Here is a 14,753-nt window from a genome sequence, read left to right as displayed (position 1 = left end):
GGTATGAAATACAATGTGTTCTATGACTTCTCCTTTTAATCGAGTAACGTTTCTATGGAAACGACAGGATTTTCGTTTGGGATACGAGTATATCCTTTCCGATGCACTATTCCTTCTTTACTGCATCCCTCGCTCCCTCACATTGACGAATTAACACAGATATTGCGTCATTATGAAATACTTTGGGTTATATGACTTCGTCTTCTAAATCGAGTAACGTTTCTATGGAAACGAAAGGATTTTCTTTTGGGATACGACTATCTCCTTTCCGATGCACTATTCATTCTTTACTGGATCCCTCGCTCCCTCACATTGACGAATCAACACGGAAATTGCGTCGGTATGAAATACTATGTGTTCTATGACTTCTCCTTCTAAATCGAGTAACGTTTCTATGGAAACAACAGGATTTTCTTTTGGGATACGAGTATATCCTTTCCGATGCACTATTCCTTCTTTACTGCATCCCTCGCTCCCTCACAGTGACGAATTAACACAGAAATAGCGGCGCTATGAAATACTATGTGGTCTATGACTTCTCCTTCTAAATCGAGTAACGTATCTATGGAAACGACAGGATTTTCTTTTGGGATACGGGTATCTCCTTTCCGATGCACTATTCCTTCTTTACTGCATCCCTCGCTCCATCACAATGACGAATTAACACAGAAATTACGTCGGTATGAAATACTATGTGTTCTATGACTTCTCCTTTTAAATCGAGTAACGTTTCTATGGAATCGACAGGATTTTCTTTTGGGATACGAGTATCTCTTTTCTGATGCACTATTCCTTCTTTACTGCATCCCTCGCTCCCTCACATTGATGAATTAACACAGAAATTGCGTCGTTATGAAATACTATTGGTTCTATGACTTCGCCATCTAAATCGAGTAACGTTTCTATGGAAACGAAAGGATTTTCTTTTGGGATACGACTATCTCCTTTCCGATCCACTACTCCTTCTTTACTGCATCCCTCGCTCCCTCACATCGACGAATTAACACAGAAATTGCGTCGCTGTGGAATAACATGGTTTCTATGACTTCTCCTTCTAAATCGAGTAACGTTTCTATGGAATCGAAAGGATTTTCTTTTGGGATACGAGTATCTCCTTTCTGATGCACTATTCCTTCTTTACTGCATCCCTCGCTCCCTCACATTGACAACTTAACACAGAAATTGCGTCGCTATGAAATACTATGGATTCTATGACATCTCCTTCTAAATCGAGTAACGTTTCTATGGAAAACACAGGATTTTCTTTTGGGAAAGGGGTATCTCCTTTCTGATGCACTATTCCTTCTTTACTGCATCCCTCGCTCCCTCACATCGACGAATTAACACAGAAATTGCGTCACTGTGTAATATTATGGTTTCTATGACTTCTCCTTCTAAATCGAGTAAAGCTTCTATGAAAAGACAGGATTTTCTTTGGGATACGAGTATATCCTTTCCGATGCACTATTCCTTCTTTACTGCATACCTCGCTCCCTCACATTGACGAATTAGCACAGAAATATCGTCGGTATGAAATACTATGAGTTCTATGACTTCTCCTTCTAAATCGAGTAACGTTTCTATGGAAACGACAGGATTTTCTTTTGGGATACGAGTATATCCTTTCCGATGCACTATTCCTTCTTTACTGCATCCCTCGCTCCCTCACAGTGACGAATTAACACAGAAATAGCGGCGCTATGAAATACTATGTGTTCTATGACTTCTCCTTCTAAATCGAGTAACGTTTCTATGGAAACGAAAGGATTTTCTTTTGGGATACGACTATCTCCTTTCCGATGCTCTATTCCTTCTTTACTGCATCCCTCGCTCCCTCACATTGACGAATTAACACAGAAAATGCGTCGGTATGAAATACTATGTGTTCTATGACTTCTCCTTTTAATCGAGTAACGTTTCTATGGAAACGACAGAATTTTCTTTTGGGATACGAGTATATCCTTTCCGATGAACTATTCCTTCTTTACTGCATCCATCGCTCCCTCACATTGACGAATTAACACAGAAATTGCGTCATTATGAAATATTATGGGTTCTATGACTTCGTCTTCTAAATCGAGTATCGTTTCTATGGAAACGAAAGGATTTTCTTTTGGGATACGACTATCTCCTTTCCGATGCACTATTCCTTCTTTACTGCATCCCTCGCTCCCTCACATTGACGAATTAACACAGAAATTGCGTCGGTATGAAATACTATGTGTTCTATGACTTCTCCTTCTAAATCGAGTAACGTTTCTATGGAAACGACAGGATTTTCTTTTGGAATACGAGTATATCCATTCCGATGCACTATTCCTTCTTTACTGCATCCCTCGCTCCCTCACATTGACGAATTAACACAGAAATTGCGTCGTTATGAATTACTATGGGTTCTATGACTTCGCCTTCTAAATCGAGTAACGTTTCTATGGAAACGAAAGGGTTTTCTTTTGGGATACGACTATCTCCTTTCCGATGCACTATTCCTTCTTTACTGCATCCCTCGCTCCCTCACATCGACGAATTAACACAGAAATTGCGTCGCAGTGGAATATTATGGTTTCTATGACTTCTCCTTCTAAATCGAGTAACGTTTCTATGGAAACGACAGGATTTTCTTTTGGGATACGAGTATATCCTTTCCGATGCACTATTCCTTCTTTACTGCATCCCTCGCTCCCTCACAGTGACGAATTAACACAGAAATAGCGGCGCTATGAAATAATATGTGTTCTATGACTTCTCCTTTTAATCGAGTAACGTTTCTATGGAAACGACAGGATTTTCTTTTGGGATACGAGTATCTCCTTTCCGATGCACTATTCCTTCTTTACTGCATCCCTCGCTCCCTCACATTGACGAATTAACACAGAAATTGCGTCGGTATGAAATACTATGTGTTCTATGAATTCTCCTTCTAAATCGAGTAACGTTTCTATGGAAACGACAGGATGTTCTTTTGGGATACGAGTATATCCTTTCCGATGCACTATTCCTTCTTTACTGCATCCCTCGCTCCCTCACAGTGACGAATTAACACAGAAATAGCGGCGCTATGAAATACTATGTGTTCTATGACTTCTCCTTCTAAATCGAGTAACGTTTCTATGGAAACGACAGGATTTTCTTTAGGAATACGGGTATCTCCTTTCCGATGCACTATTCCTCCTTTACTGCATCCCTCGCTCCCTCACATTGACAAATTAACACAGAAATTGCGTCGGTATGAAATACTATGGGTTCTATGACTTCTCCTTCTAAATCGATTAATGTTTCTATGGAAACGACAGGATTTTCTTTTGGGATACGAGTATATCCTTTCCGATGCACTATTCCTTCTTTACTGCATCAATCGCTCCCTCACAGTGACGAATTAGCACAGAAATATCGTCGGTATGAAATACTATGAGTTCTATGACTTCTCCTTCTAAATCGAGTAACGTTTCTATGGAAACGACAGGATTTTCTTTTGGGATACGAGTATATCCTTTCCGATGCACTATTCCTTCTTTACTGCATCCCTCGCTCCCTCACAGTGACGAATTAACACAGAAATAGCGGCGCTATGAAATACTATGTGGTATGTGGTGTCACCGCTAGACACCACACTTGCTAGGTGGTAACTTAAATCGGCCGCGGTCCTGTAGTACATGTCGGACCCGCGTGTCGCCACTGTGTACTCGCAAACGTAGCGCCACCACAGGGCAGGTCACAAGACACGGACTTGACCTCGCCCCAGTTGTACGGACGACATAGCTTGCGACTAGACCTACCAAGTATTCCTCTCATTTGCCGAGAGACAGATTAAATAGCCTTCAGCTAGTCCATCGCTACTACCTAGCAAGGCGCCCTGTGTATCATTGCTAATTGCTTACTACTATGCAAGAGATGTATTTCAACAAGAACAAGACTACATTAAAGTTAAGTATATTAAAATCTCTCTTCTTTTCTTTATAGTTTTTCATCCAGTCTCCTGTTTCAGAATTTACGCCCGTCTGCGTTAGTTTCGCGTGCACCTAGCCACTCATTGTGTCGAGACCTTAGGGAATCGACACAACATGGTATATGACTTCTCCTTCTAAATCGAGTAACGTTTCTATGGAAACGACAGGATTTTCTTTTGGGATACGGGTATCTCCTTTCCGATGCACTATTCCTTCTTTACTGCATCCCTCGCTCCCTCACATCGACGAATTAACACAGAAATTGCGTCGCTGTGGAATATTATGTTTTCTATGACTTCTCCTTCTAAATCGAGTAACGTTTCTATGGAATCGACAGGATTTTCTTTTGGGATACGAGTATCTCCTTTCCGATGCACTATTCCTTCTTTACTGCATCCCTCGCTCCCTCACAGTGACGAATTAACACAGAAATAGCGGCGCTATGAAATACTATGTGTTCTATGACTTCTGCTTCTAAATCGAGTAACGTTTCTATGAAAACGACAGGATATTCTTTTGGGATACGAGTATCTCCTTTCCGATGCACTATTCCTTCTTTACTGCATCCCTCGCTCCCTCACAGTGACGAATTAACACAGAAATAGCGGCGCTATGAAATACTATGTGTTCTATGACTTCTCCTTCTAAATCGAGTAACGTTTCTATGGAAACGACAGGATTTTCTTTGGGATACGAGTATATCCTTTCCGATGCACTATTCCTTCTTTACTGCATCCCTCGCTCCCTCACAGTGACGAATTAACACAGAAATTGCGGCGCTATGAAATACTATGTGGTCTATGACTTCTCCTTCTAAATCGAGTAACGTTTCTATGGAAACGACAGGATTTTCCTATGGGATACGGGTATCTCCTTTCCGATGCACTATTCCTTCTTTACTGCATCCCTCGCTCCCTCACATCGACGAATTAACACAGAAATTGCGTCGCTGTGGAATATTATGGTTTCTATGACTTCTCCTTCTAAATCGAGTAACATATCTATGGAAACGACAGGATTTTCTTTTGGGATACGAGTATATCGTTTCCGATGCACTATTCCTTCTTTACTACATCCCTCGCTCCATCACAGTGATGAATTAACACAAAAATAGCGGCGCTATGAAATACTATGTGTTCTCTGACTTCTCCTTCTAAATCGAGTAACGTTTTTATGGAAACGAAAGGATTTTCTTTTGGGATACGACTATCTCCTTTCCGATGCACTATTCCTTCTTTACTGCATCCCTCGCTCCCTCACATTGACGAATTAACACAGAAAATGCGTCGGTATGAAATACTATGTGTTCTATGACTTCTCCAATTAATCGAGTAACGTTTCTATGGAAACGACAGGATTTTCGTTTGGGATACGAGTATATCCTTTCCGATGCACTATTCCTTCTTTACTGCATCCCTCGCTCCCTCACATTGACGAATTAACACAGAAATTGCGTCGTTATGAATTACTATGGGTTCTATGACTTCGCCTTCTAAATCGAGTAACGTTTCTATGGAAACGACAGGATTTTCTTTTGGGATACGAGTATCTCCTTTCTGATGCACTATTCCTTCTTTACTGCATACCTCGCTCTCTCACATTGACAACTTAACACAGAAATTGCGTCGCTATGAAATGCTATGGATTCTATGACATCTCCTTCTAAATCGAGTAACGTTTCTATGGAAAACACAGGATTTTCTTTTGGGAAAGGGGTATCTCCTTTCTGATGCACTATTCCTTCTTTACTGCATCCCTCGCTCCCTCACATCGACGAATTAACACAGAAATTGCGTCACTGTGGAATATTATGGTTTCTATGACTTCTCCTTCTAAATCGAGTAAAGTTTCTATGAAAAGACAGAATTTTCTTTTGGGATACGAGTATATCCTTTCCGATGCACTATTCCTTCTTTACTGCATACCTCGCTCCCTCACGTTGACGAATTAGCACAGAAAGTGCGTCGGTATGAAATACTATGTGTTCTATGACTTCTCCTTCTAAATCGAGTAACGTTTCTATGGAAACGACAGGATTTTCTTTTGGGATACGAGTATATCCTTTCCGATGCACTATTCCTTCTTTACTGCATCCCTCGCTCCCTCACAGTGACGAATTAACACAGAAATAGCGGCGCTATGAAATACTATGTGGTATATGACTTCTCCTTCTAAATCGAGTAACGTTTTTATGGAAACGACAGGATTTTCTTTTGGGATACGGGTATCTCCTTTCCGATGCACTATTCCTTCTTTACTGCATCCCTCGCTCCCTCACATCGACGAATTAACACAGAAATTGCGTCGCTGTGGAATATTATGGTTTCTATGACTTCACCTTCTAAATCGAGTAACGTATCTATGGAAACGACAGGATTTTCTTTTGGGATACATCTTTCCGATGCACTATTCCTTCTTTACTGCATCCCTCGCTCCCTCACATTGACGAATTAACACAGAAATTGCGTCGCTATGAAATACTATGGGTTCTATGACTTCGCCTTCTAAAACAAGTAACGTTTCTATGGAAACGAAAGTATTTTCTTTTGGGATACGACTATCTCCTTTCCGATGCACTATTCCTTCTTTACTGCATCCCTCGCACCATCACATTGACGAATTAACACAGAAATTGCGTCGGTATGAAATACTATGTGTTCTATGACTTCTCCTTCTAAATCGAGTAACATTTCTATGGAAACGACAGGATTTTCTTTTGGGAAACGAGTATATCCTTTCCGATGCACTATTCCTTCTTTACTACATCCCTCGCTCCATCACAGTGATGAATTAACACAGAAATAGCGGCGCTATGAAATACTATGTGTTCTATGACTTCTCCTTCTAAATCGAGTAACGTTTCTATGGAAACGAAAGGATTTTCTTTTGGGATACGACTATCTCCTTTCCGATGCACTATTCCTTCTTTACTGCATCCCTCGCTCCCTCACATTGACGAATTAACACAGAAAATGCGCCGGTATGAAATACTATGTGTTCTATGACTTCTCCTTTTAATCGAGTAACGTTTCTATGGAAACGACAGGATTTTCGTTTGGGATACGAGTATATCCTTTCCGATGCAGTATTCCTTCTTTACTGCATCCCTCGCTCCCTCACATTGACGAATTAACACAGAAATTGCGTCATTATGAAATACTTTGCGTTCTATGACTTCGTCTTCTAAATCGAGTAACGCTTCTATGGAAACGAAAGGATTTTCTTTTGGGATACGACTATCTCCTTTCCGATGCACTATTCATTCTTTACTGCATCCCTCGCTCCCTCACATTGACGAATTAACACAGAAATTGCGTCGGTATGAAATACTATGTGTTCTATGACTTCTCTTCTAAATCGAGTAACGTTTCTATGGAAACGACAGGATTTTCTCTTGGGATACGAGTATATCCTTTCCGATGCACTATTCCTTCTTTACTGCATCCCTCGCTCCCTCACATTGACGAATTAACACAGAAATTGCGTCGTTATGAATTACTATGGGTTCTATGACTTCGCCTTCTAAATCGAGTAACGTTTCTATGGAAACGAAAGGATTTTCTTTTGGGATACGACTATCTCCTTTCCGATGCACTATTCCTTCTTTACTGTATCCCTCGCTCCCTCACATCGACGAATTAACATAGAAATTGCGTCGCTGTGGAATATTATGGTTTCTATGACTTCTCTTTCTAAATCGAGTAACGTTTCTATGGAAACGACAGGATTTTCTTTTGGGATACGAGTATATCCTTTCCGATGCACTATTCCTTCTTTACTGCATCCCTCGCTCCCTCACAGTGACGAATTAACACAGAAATAGCGGCGCTATGAAATACTATGTGTTCTATGACTTCTCCTTCTAAATCGATTAACGTTTCTATGGAAACGAAAGGATTTTCTTTTGGGGTACGGGTATCTCCTTTCCGATGCACTATTCCTTCTTTACTGCATCCCTCGCTCCCTCACATCGACGAATTAACACAGTAATTGCGTCGCTGTGGAATATTATGGTTTCTATGACTTCTCCTTCTAAATCGAGTAACGTATCTATGGAAACGACAGGATTTTCTTTTGGGATACATCTTTCCGATGCACTATTCCTTCGTTACTGCATCCCTCGCTGCCTCACATTGACGAATTAACACAGAAATTGCGTCGCTATGAAATACTATGGGTTCTATGACTTCGCCTTCTAAAAGAAGTAACGTTTCTATGGAAACGAAAGTATTTTCTTTTGGGATACGACTATCTCCTTTCCGATGCACTATTCCTTCTTTACTGCATCCCTCGCTCCATCACATTGACGAATTAACACAGAAATTGCGTCGTTATGAAATACTATGTGTTCTATGACTTCTCCTTCTAAATCGAGTAACGTTTCTATGGAAACGACAGGATTTTCTTTTGGGAAACGAGTATATCCTTTCCGATGCACTATTCCTTCTTTACTGCATCCCTCGCTCCCTCACAGTGACGAATTAACACAGAAATTGCGTCGGTATGAAATACTATGTGTTCTATGACTTCTCCTTCTAAATCGAGTAACGTTTCTATGGAAACGAAAGGATTTTCTTTTGGGATACGAGTATATCCTTTCTGATGCACTATTCCTTCTTTACTGCATCCCCCGCTCCCTCACATTGATGAATTAACACAGAAATTGCGTCGTTATGAAATACTACGTGTTCTATGACTTCGCGTTCGAAATCGAGTAACGTTTCTATGGAAACGAAAGGATTTTCTTTTGGGATACGACTATCTCCTTTCCGATCCACTATTCCTTCTTTACTGCATCCATCGCTCCCTCACATTGACGAATTAACACAGAAATTGCGTCGCTGTGGAATATCATGGTTTCTATGACTTCTCCTTCTAAATCGAGTAACGTTTCTATGGAATCGACAGGATTTTCTTTTGGGATACGAGTATCTCCTTTCTGATGCACTATTCATTCTTTACTGCATCCCTCGCTCCCTCACATTCACAACTTAACACAGAAATTGCGTCGCTATGAAATACTATGGTTTCTATGACATCTCCTTCTAAATCGAGTAACGTTTCTATGGAAAACACAGGATTTTCTTTTGGGAAAGGGGTATCTCCTTTCTGATGCACTATTCCTTCTTTACTGCATCCCTCGCTCCCTCACATCGACGAATTAACACAGAAATTGCGTCACTGTGGAATATTATGGTTTCTATGACTTCTCCTACTAAATCGAGTAAAGTTTCTATGAAAAGACAGGATTTTCTTTTGGGATACGAGTATATCCTTTCCGATGCACTATTCCTTCTTTACTGCATACCTCGCTCCCTCACATTGACGAATTAACACAGAAATTGCGTCGGTATGAAATACTATGTGTTCTATGACTTCTCCTTCTAAATCGAGTAACGTTTCTATGGAAACGACAGGATTTTCTTTTGGGATACGAGTATATCCTTTCCGATGCACTATTCCTTCTTTACTGCATCCCTCGCTCCCTCACAGTGACGAATTAACACAGAAATAGCGGCGCTATGAAATACTATGTGTTCTATGACTTCTCCTTCTAAATCGAGTAACGTTTCTATGGAAACGACAGGATTTTCTTTTGGGATACGGGTATCTCCTTTCCGATGCACTATTACTCCTTTACTGCATCCCTCGCTCCCTCACATTGACGAATTAACACAGAAATTGCGTCGGTATGAAATACTATGGGTTCTATGACTTCTCCTTCTAAATCGATTAATGTTTCTATGGAAACGACAGGATTTTCTTTTGGGATACGAGTATATATTCCGATGCACTATTCCTTCTTTACTGCATCAATCGCTCCCTCACAGTGACGAATTAATACAGAAATAGCGGCGCTATGAAATACTATGTGTTCTATGACATCTCCTTCTAAATCGAGTGTCGTTTCTATGGAAACGAAAGGATTTTCTTTTGGGATACGACTATCTCCTTTCGATGCACTATTCCCTCTTTAATGCATCCCTCGCTCCCTCACATTGACGAATTAACACAGAAATTGCGTCGGTATGAAATACTATGTGTTCTATGACTTCTCCTTCTAAATCGAGTAACGTTTCTATGGAAACGAAAGGATTTTCTTTTGGGATACGACTATCTCCTTTCCGATGCACTATTCCTTCTTTACTGCATCCCTCGCTCCCTCACATTGACGAATTAACACAGAAATTGCGTCGTTATGAATTACTATGGGTTCTATGACTTCGCCTTCTAAATCGAGTAACGTTTCTATGGAAACGACAGGATTTTCTTTTGGGATACGAGTATATCCTTTCCGATGCACTATTCCTTCTTTACTGCATCCCTCGCTCCCTCACATCGACGAATTAACACAGAAATTGCGTCGCTGTGGAATATTATGGTTTCTATGACTTCTCCTTCTAAATCGAGTAACGTATCTATGGAAACGACAGGATTTTCTTTTGGGATACGAGTATATCCTTTCCGATGCACTATTCCTTCTTTACTGCATCCCTCGCTCCCTCACATTGACGAATTAACACAGAAATTGCGTCGTTATGAATTACTATGGGTTCTATGACTTCGCCTTCTAAATCGAGTAACGTTTCTATGGAAACGACAGGATTTTCTTTTGGGATACGAGTATATCCTTTCCGATGCACTATTCCTTCTTTACTGCATCCCTCGCTCCCTCACATCGACGAATTAACACAGAAATTGCGTCGCAGTGGAATATTATGGTTTCTATGACTTCTCCTTCTAAATCGAGTAACGTTTCTATGGGAACTACCGGATTTTCTTTTGGGATACGAGTATATCCTTTCCGATGCACTATTCCTTCTTTACTGCATCCCTCGCTCCCTCACAGTGACGAATTAACACAGAAATAGCGGCGCTATGAAATACTATGTGTTCTATGACTTCTCCTTCTAAATCGAGTAACGTTTCTATGGAAACGACAGGATTTTCTTTTGGGATACGGGTATCTCCTTTCCGATGCACTATTACTCCTTTACTGCATCCCTCGCTCCCTCACATTGACGAATTAACACAGAAATTGCGTCGGTATGAAATACTATGGGTTCTATGACTTCTCCTCCTAAATCGATTAATGTTTCTATGGAAACGACAGGATTTTCTTTTGGGATACGAGTATATATTCCGATGCACTATTCCTTCTTTACTGCATCAATCGCTCCCTCACAGTGACGAATTAATACAGAAATAGCGGCGCTATGAAATACTATGTGTTCTATGACATCTCCTTCTAAATCGAGTGTCGTTTCTATGGAAACGAAAGGATTTTCTTTTGGGATACGACTATCTCCTTTCGATGCACTATTCCCTCTTTAATGCATCCCTCGCTCCCTCACATTTACGAATTAACACAGAAATTGCGTCGGTATGAAATACTATGTGTTCTATGACTTCTCCTTCTAAATCGAGTAACGTTTCTATGGAAACGAAAGGATTTTCTTTTGGGATACGACTATCTCCTTTCCGATGCACTATTCCTTCTTTACTGCATCCCTCGCTCCCTCACATTGACGAATTAACACAGAAAATGCGTCGGTATGAAATACAATGTGTTCTATGACTTCTCCTTTTAATCGAGTAACGTTTCTATGGAAACGACAGGATTTTCGTTTGGGATACGAGTATATCCTTTCCGATGCACTATTCCTTCTTTACTGCATCCCTCGCTCCCTCACATTGACGAATTAACACAGAAATTGCGTCGTTATGAATTACTATGGGTTCTATGACTTCGCCTTCTAAATCGAGTAACGTTTCTATGGAAAACACAGGATTTTCTTTTGGGAAAGGGGTATCTCCTTTCTGATGCACTATTCCTTCTTTACTGCATCCCTCGCTCCCTCACATCGACGAATTAACACAGAAATTGCGTCACTGTGGAATATTATGGTTTCTATGACTTCTCCTACTAAATCGAGTAAAGTTTCTATGAAAAGACAGGATTTTCTTTTGGGATACGAGTATATCCTTTCCGATGCACTATTCCTTCTTTACTGCATACCTCGCTCCCTCACATTGACGAATTAGCACAGAAATTGCGTCGGTATGAAATACTATGTGTTCTATGACTTCTCCTTCTAAATCGAGTAACGTTTCTATGGAAACGACAGGATTTTCTTTTGGGATACGAGTATATCCTTTCCGATGCACTATTCCTTCTTTACTGCATCCCTCGCTCCCTCACAGTGACGAATTAACACAGAAATAGCGGCGCTATGAAATACTATGTGTTCTATGACTTCTCCTTCTAAATCGAGTAACGTTTCTATGGAAACGACAGGATTTTCTTTTGGGATACGGGTATCTCCTTTCCGATGCACTATTACTCCTTTACTGCATCCCTCGCTCCCTCACATTGACGAATTAACACAGAAATTGCGTCGGTATGAAATACTATGGGTTCTATGACTTCTTCTTCTAAATCGATTAATGTTTCTATGGAAACGACAGGATTTTCTTTTGGGATACGAGTATATATTCCGATGCACTATTCCTTCTTTACTGCATCAATCGCTCCCTCACAGTGACGAATTAATACAGAAATAGCGGCGCTATGAAATACTATGTGTTCTATGACATCTCCTTCTAAATCGAGTGTCGTTTCTATGGAAACGAAAGGATTTTCTTTTGGGATACGACTATCTCCTTTCGATGCACTATTCCCTCTTTAATGCATCCCTCGCTCCCTCACATTTACGAATTAACACAGAAATTGCGTCGGTATGAAATACTATGTGTTCTATGACTTCTCCTTCTAAATCGAGTAACGTTTCTATGGAAACGAAAGGATTTTCTTTTGGGATACGACTATCTCCTTTCCGATGCACTATTCCTTCTTTACTGCATCCCTCGCTCCCTCACATTGACGAATTAACACAGAAAATGCGTCGGTATGAAATACAATGTGTTCTATGACTTCTCCTTTTAATCGAGTAACGTTTCTATGGAAACGACAGGATTTTCGTTTGGGATACGAGTATATCCTTTCCGATGCACTATTCCTTCTTTACTGCATCCCTCGCTCCCTCACATTGACGAATTAACACAGAAATTGCGTCGTTATGAATTACTATGGGTTCTATGACTTCGCCTTCTAAATCGAGTAACGTTTCTATGGAAACGACAGGATTTTCTTTTGGGATACGAGTATATCCTTTCCGATGCACTATTCCTTCTTTACTGCATCCCTCGCTCCCTCACATCGACGAATTAACACAGAAATTGCGTCGCTGTGGAATATTATGGTTTCTATGACTTCTCCTTCTAAATCGAGTAACGTATCTATGGAAACGACAGGATTTTCTTTTGGGATACGAGTATATCCTTTCCGATGCACTATTCCTTCTTTACTGCATCCCTCGCTCCCTCACATTGACGAATTAACACAGAAATTGCGTCGTTATGAATTACTATGGGTTCTATGACTTCGCCTTCTAAATCGAGTAACGTTTCTATGGAAACGACAGGATTTTCTTTTGGGATACGAGTATATCCTTTCCGATGCACTATTCCTTCTTTACTGCATCCCTCGCTCCCTCACATCGACGAATTAACACAGAAATTGCGTCGCAGTGGAATATTATGGTTTCTATGACTTCTCCTTCTAAATCGAGTAACGTTTCTATGGGAACTACCGGATTTTCTTTTGGGATACGAGTATATCCTTTCCGATGCACTATTCCTTCTTTACTGCATCCCTCGCTCCCTCACAGTGACGAATTAACACAGAAATAGCGGCGCTATGAAATACTATGTGTTCTATGACTTCTCCTTCTAAATCGAGTAACGTTTCTATGGAAACGACAGGATTTTCTTTTGGGATACGGGTATCTCCTTTCCGATGCACTATTACTCCTTTACTGCATCCCTCGCTCCCTCACATTGACGAATTAACACAGAAATTGCGTCGGTATGAAATACTATGGGTTCTATGACTTCTCCTTCTAAATCGATTAATGTTTCTATGGAAACGACAGGATTTTCTTTTGGGATACGAGTATATATTCCGATGCACTATTCCTTCTTTACTGCATCAATCGCTCCCTCACAGTGACGAATTAATACAGAAATAGCGGCGCTATGAAATACTATGTGTTCTATGACATCTCCTTCTAAATCGAGTGTCGTTTCTATGGAAACGAAAGGATTTTCTTTTGGGATACGACTATCTCCTTTCGATGCACTATTCCCTCTTTAATGCATCCCTCGCTCCCTCACATTGACGAATTAACACAGAAATTGCGTCGGTATGAAATACTATGTGTTCTATGACTTCTCCTTCTAAATCGAGTAACGTTTCTATGGAAACGACAGGATTTTCTTTTGGGATACGGGTATCTCCTTTCCGATGCACTATTACTCCTTTACTGCATCCCTCGCTCCCTCACATTGACGAATTAACACAGAAATTGCGTCGGTATGAAATACTATGGGTTCTATGACTTCTCCTTCTAAATCGATTAATGTTTCTATGGAAACGACAGGATTTTCTTTTGGGATACGAGTATATATTCCGATGCACTATTCCTTCTTTACTGCATCAATCGCTCCCTCACAGTGACGAATTAATACAGAAATAGCGGCGCTATGAAATACTATGTGTTCTATGACATCTCCTTCTAAATCGAGTGTCGTTTCTATGGAAACGAAAGGATTTTCTTTTGGGATACGACTATCTCCTTTCGATGCACTATTCCCTCTTTAATGCATCCCTCGCTCCCTCACATTGACGAATTAACACAGAAATTGCGTCGGTATGAAATACTATGTGTTCTATGACTTCTCCTT

Source organism: Schistocerca nitens, unplaced genomic scaffold (genome assembly GCF_023898315.1).
Source record: "Schistocerca nitens isolate TAMUIC-IGC-003100 unplaced genomic scaffold, iqSchNite1.1 HiC_scaffold_528, whole genome shotgun sequence".
NCBI lineage: Eukaryota > Metazoa > Arthropoda > Insecta > Orthoptera > Acrididae > Schistocerca > Schistocerca nitens.
This window is presented reverse-complemented; position numbering follows the sequence as displayed.